This window comes from Vicugna pacos, chromosome 1 (assembly GCF_048564905.1).
Source record: "Vicugna pacos chromosome 1, VicPac4, whole genome shotgun sequence".
Classification (NCBI taxonomy): Eukaryota; Metazoa; Chordata; class Mammalia; order Artiodactyla; family Camelidae; genus Vicugna; species Vicugna pacos.
The window spans coordinates 74,905,940-74,911,998 of record NC_132987.1 but is presented as its reverse complement, the minus strand read 5'-3'; the positions used below and the strand labels follow the sequence as shown (position 1 = coordinate 74,911,998).

At 40.5% G+C, this 6,059-nt stretch overlaps 1 protein-coding gene across 3 annotated transcripts in view; it reads left to right on the top strand.

Annotated features, from left to right (window-relative positions):
- Positions 1-375: 375 nt before the first annotated feature.
- The window catches only part of CD96 (CD96 molecule), a 268,719-nt gene continuing 263,035 nt past the window's right edge, over positions 376-6,059 (top strand). For 2 of the 3 annotated variants that reach the window (XM_072965463.1, XM_072965454.1), the window contains exon 1: positions 376-477. The gene's annotated coding sequence lies outside the window, so the exon portion shown is untranslated. Of the gene's footprint in view, positions 478-5,329; positions 5,352-6,059 lie in introns of those variants that run through there. The other variant, XM_072965456.1, reaches the window with a different exon arrangement.

Here is a 6,059-nt window from a genome sequence, read left to right as displayed (position 1 = left end):
CCACGGGTTGGACAACGAGCTGGACCTGGGCTGTAGGAGGCTCCTCACTTCTCCTCTGTCCTTAGAATTACATTCTGCCTACTGTTCCCACAGCCAGAGCCATTTTCAACGATGCAGCCTTGAGAGAGCAAGGTGGCACTGAGACCATCTGGATGGTACACGTAAACTTCTAAGAGTCCGGCTGGCAGTGCGGAGATTTCCGCGGTGTACAGAGCCAGTTTCAGATTTCACCCAGGAGACTCGCGAGGTTTCGAACTGACATCGTCCCAAGCCACACCCACATTAGCAGCACACCGATGTGTTCTATCTGCGCTATCACGGTCGGTTGGTGCGGCGGTTGTTACCCAGGAAAGGCTTGCCGCCCTGTACGCCTAGAAACCAACGAGTAGTGTACGGCTTCTGAGGAAACAAAAGGCTTTGCTGCAGAGCGGCCACGCAAGCCGACAGCAAGGCTCCAATCTGTGCCCCCACGGCAAGGTGAGGTGGCTATTTAAGGGCTCGGGTTCCACCGCAGCAAAGAAAAAGGGAGAGAGCGGCTGGATACAGACTTTAAGGCGCGCAGGCGCAGGCAGGCTCCCTGTCTCTCCGGGGGTCGCACGTGCAAATTCTGGGCGAGCGGGTATGAAACACGGGGGAAATTCCCGCCGCGGCTCAAAAGGCTGCCCATTGGACGAGCAGGTTTATTCTGCGCAAACTCTGATCAGCCACATGGGTTCTGTCCGGTTTTAGCCAGTTTTGTTGTGTTAGAAGCAGAAGGTTTGTTTGTTTGTTTATTTAAACAAGCTGTTGTTCCCTTACCTGCTGTTCAGTAAGACAAGCTCGGCAAATGCTGTTGTTCATCCGTTTCTGTTAGCCGTTTGTGGCATGTCTCAAGGTAGGGGGGATTTATTTCTTTCATTAATATTTGCCAGTTTTTTTCTTTTTTCTTTTCCTCTGTTGGTTTTCCTGTTCTTACTAAAAAGTCGCTTCCTGGTCAGGTGATTCATTCAGCCCTGCAAATGTTCCCAATCTCTCTCTCACCTTTATATAACAGTCAAATTATGCTTGTCATTATAGAAGTAAAGGGGTATTAACTGGTTCTCTTCCTGTGTTTTTCGCATCACTCACGGAAATTGCAAAGCTAAAAAGAGATTTTCTTCGCTGTTTTTTTCTCTCTTCTCCTACTAGAATGTAAGCTCTCTGAAAGTATATTTTTGGGTTTTTTTTTTTTTTTATTGTGTGTTCTATCATTTGGGACCTAGAACAGTGCCTGCTACACAGTAGGCATTCACTGAATGTTGAATGAGTGAATCTATTTCTGAATCATTTTGATAAATTAGGATAGTATGCAGTGCGTTCTAGAAAGAAACCTGAGGACAGATGTTTTATATGAGAATGATAAATACCTTAAAAAGAAAAACAATTAATCGAAACAACTCTACAAGAATTAGTAACTAAATAAATATCTGAAATGAAATAACTGTTAATTTAACAGAAGAAAGTCAGTATATTATGGGATTGATCTTTGTCTGTCCTATAACACCTCTCAGACTCTGAATTTTAAAAGTACCAATTTCCTGAATTAACAGCTAGTTGATTTTTCTCTTCAGTGATAACATTTTACATGTATGTGGCACTTTATTGATTACAAAACTGTTTTCTTATAGTGTCACACTTGATTAATATTCAAACCAAATGGAGAATTTCCCATGCTTGAATTCAGGTTACATGCTTTTACATAGAAGAAATAAAAATACTGTGTCAGAATATGCTGTTAACTTTGAAGATCCATTTCTCTTTCCTTAGAAAGAACAGTAATCTTAAACTGGGCACAGATCAGACATCTAAGAATCTATTTTTTCTCAGCTCCTTTATAGCTCACTGTAAATATGTAACTAAGTTTTTGTCAGTGAGATTTAAGGGACACTGTGGGCACCTCTTCCCTTAAAGGGAGGAGACTTGCTCTTCTTTATCCCTCCCTACATCCTAATACCTGGAATGCATCTGTGATGGCTGGAGCTCTACCAGTGATTTTAGACCATAAGGGAAAAGGCCACAATCATGTCCATCTTATCCCCTATTGTATTTTCAGTACTTAGCACAAGGCACAATAAAGTTGTAGATTTTAAATAAATATTTATTAAATAAACAAACAAACAAACAAACAAACAAACATAATTTCCTTGATAATATTCTTTCCTCTTTATTTCCTTCTTGGAGATGCTTTGGCTAACTTTATCCAAAGGAAGTGGTTCTAATAATAGGGGTATTAAAGGCCCACATTTGCACAGTCCTGTGCCATACCATAAATCATCCTAGTCATTTACACAATTAACTAGTTTTATAAATCTATAGAATTATTTTGAAGTCCCAGTGTTCTTGGGAGAGTCACTGCATGTAAGGCTTCACCATGGCATAAGAAGCTTGTGGAAGAGAAGTTATATCAGATGAAAGATCTAGGAGGTAAGGACTAGATTCTTGCAAATTTCCAATAGTTTCAATAAACTAAGGAAAAGGAAGCAGGGGACCTAGGGAGACATTAAATATAATTGGAGTCAGAAGGTAGGGGAAGATTAATCTCAGGAGGGAACTGAGGTCTACTCTAGGGTGTGATTCAGGGTGGGCTTCTACGTCTGAGGCTGTTACTGCACATGCACTAGCTTTTACTCTTCGTGTTCTTACAAGGGTCAGTCACTGGTAATTCCTGTGATTTCATAACTAATTTTACTTAAAAGTTCGTCTTGGTAATAGCTGTCTCTGATTGTCATTACATTGTTGCTTTAAGGTGTAAACTCTATTATAGCTTTTGAGGACAGATATCAATGTTATATGGCTATTTAGTATATTTCCAAATGATCATTTAAAATATTCTAAACTCACAAACTTTCAGAATTCCTTAATAAATTGCTCAGGCAAAATAACATGTGTAGTATCAAAAAGATTTCAAAGCAATATTTATACAAAATAATAGCATATTGTTCCTACCTTACTGGTTTGAAAGATAATGCTCAGCAATGTCCAATAAAATATCTTAAAACATTAAGCATACCCAGTCTTACTGGATCCCAGATGGACTCATTGCTTAATCTTTAAAAAGGATGGTTTTTTTTTTGGTGTGTGTTTAATGGTGGTATTTTTTTTTTGCAGTAGCTAATGCTGAGATTTCAGAGGAGAAATTTAGTGCTGGAAATATTTACTATAGTGCTGGCACATAAACCAAAAGCTATTAGACTTTAATGCATTTTTTCCCCTAAACTTTTTATAGCCTTTCATTTTTAATCACTGCCAATCTGCTGATTTTATTTTAAATAGATACTTCAAGACTGTGCTTTGTCAAAACAGACAGATGTATCATTAAATTCTCTCCCAAATTATACATTAGGCAATGTCTTTGTGTCTTTGTTTCATGTGCTACTGAGGTATCTGAATTTGTTATAATCTCTAGATTATCTCTCGAAGGCCAGAGAGCTGATTTGCAGAGCAAAAAGCTCTGTAATTTTGAATTGATTGTTCTGATTGCATACGACTTTGTGAAATGCATGTTACCCAGAGTGAGGGTGGTCTCGGTTCCTTGTGCTCATGTGTGCAGTGGCACGGTTTTGCTAAAAAAGGCTAGTGAAAGAGTCCACACTAGAAGTCTCTGAGGTTGCTTTCCTGTCTATTAATCATCTCTTTATAGAAAGGGGTGAGGGATAATTTGGGTAATTCTGAAATGTTCCTTTTCAATTGGGTTATGTAGTAACTTCCTATTAGTGCTGTAACACATTACCGCAAACTAAGTGGCTTAAAACAACACAGAATTTAGTATCTTAGAGCTCTGGAGGTCAGAGTCTGAAGTGGGTCTTATCAGGCTAAAATTAAAGTGTCAGCAGAGCTACATTCCCTCTGGAGGCTTTAGGAAAGAATCCATTTCTTTGCCTTTTCTGTCTTCCAAAGGCTGTCTGGGTCCCTTGGCTCAGGGCCCTTCCTCCATCCTCAAAGCCAAAAGTGTAGCATCTTCAAACTTAACTCTGACCTTCCCACCTCCATCTTTCACTTGTAAGAACCCTTGTGATCATATTGAATCTACAAGAAAATACATCTCCCCATTGCAAGCTCCTTAACTTAACCACACCTTCAAAGTCCTTTTTGCTATGTAAGGTTACATTTCCACAAATTTCAGGGATTAGAACATAGACACCTTTGGGGAGGCCATTATTCTGCCTTCTGCAGATTATTTAAATCTAATGACTGCATATTAAGTGACTTCTGTGTGTAAGCCCTTTTTCTAAAGCTGAGAGCCTGTGATAGATTTCCTTTCAGCCTGAACAGCTCTGTCTGGAAAGCCATCTTTTTACCGAATAAGTCTAGATAATGGTTTCAGCAAATGAAAAGAAATAGAAACGATCTTCTGAAGAGGAGCCTGTGCTCCCAAAAGGGAAGCATCTAAGTAAACTGAAGCTCGAAGAGCTTGCATATCTTGCCCGTTGCCCCCACCCCATAATACACAGGACAGCGGGGCCACTTCATTATCTTCTGTGACCTTTTGTTTTCTCATCCCATGAAGAAAATTCAAATCCCTAACCTTAGAATTGAGAGAGAAAGCTTTCCAGGAGAGGATGGCTGGTATACGGTGGTTATCATGTCTGTGTTACGGTTCACCTGGGTGAAAGATTGAGATTAAAAAGACACTTTGGAATCTTTAGAAAAGGCATCTCTGGATGGGAAAGTATGAAAACTAGCATTGGAAGCCCTCGTCATGGGGATGATGGAGAAATTTCCGCCAGCTCTGGCAGCTGCCGTGCTCTGAGAGTGGTGTGGTTTACCGAGTTGTGTGAAATGACTCTGCCTAGCAGAGTAAGCCAGGCTGCCGAGGGGAATATAGCCGGTTCGAATGACAGCAGAGTGACAGAAGAAAAGCAAAACGTGTTTTTTATGTGCAGCTTGTCATTGGAGAAGCCTGTGCATCACTCTTAGTACGCCTTACTAAATCCTGAAAATGTTCTCTTTGCTCCTAAAACTGTCCCCATCTTTGGGACTAAATGTTCTTTCTGTTCCTTTTACTGCCTCCAGGGTGCATTTAAACCTCCCTTTAATACCTGAAGTTTGCCCTGTGTTGGCTCCTTCGGTTTTTGCCCAGATGAGCGATGTTCCATTGGGTTCCGGAGTCTCCTTGATCAACTGCTTACTGGAGCTCCCTTGTGGCCACTGAATGAGGGTTTCTCTTTAACCACCAGAAAGAGATAGACATTTTTACATTTCTTCCCAGTTCTCTTAGACCCAGAGAAGGATGTGTACAGGCCTCCCGGTGTGTTTCCATCATCAGAGTCATCTTGGCTTCCTCTCTGGGGACAGATCCAGATACTTGATGCCAACATGGGTGGCAGACAGGGGTAGGTGTTCTACTTTTAAGGTAGTTTTGTCTCTGCTTTTTCTTTTCTCCTATCAAGTTAAGGGAATTGATGGGGTTTTTTTCAGTCTCTTTTTCTCCATGTAAAGTATTGATCATTAATGTTCAAAACTTTTAAAATTAGTTTCTCTATTCTTCCAGCCCTCATTTATTGAGAATCTGTGATATACAATGCTCTGTACTTAGAATTCGTAAGGATTCTGTATCTGAGTCCAAAGAATAAGCATAGAACGGAGCGAACACAGGTTCTCTCTGAGATTCTAGACCTGGGTTTGTTATTATGTCATAAGCATGCTGGGACCTTGAGCAAATAAATCCTTTCCTCTCTTGGAAACTCTGTTTCCTCCACTGTGAGAGAGGGAGGGCTGGTTGATCTCCAAGGCCACTCAGCTCTGCATTCGGATGAGTATTAAGGCCAAGAGTGCAGCTCCCCTTGCCTGCCCTGTTTCCACAAGCAATGAGGCAGTCTTAGGGAAAGGTGGGATGGCAAGGTTCCTTGTAAAAAGTGAGACTTTAAGGGGGACAATCTCTTTACCTCTCCAAGATAAAAACTTTCTTGCACTTAGTATAATGCCAGGAGTCGGTAATGAAATCTGTTTAAAACAAACCCAAGGCAAACTGACAAATAAAATGAGGGGAAAAAAACTGGAAAAATAAAAACAGGATGGTAGTAATTTTTAGAAAAGTAGCC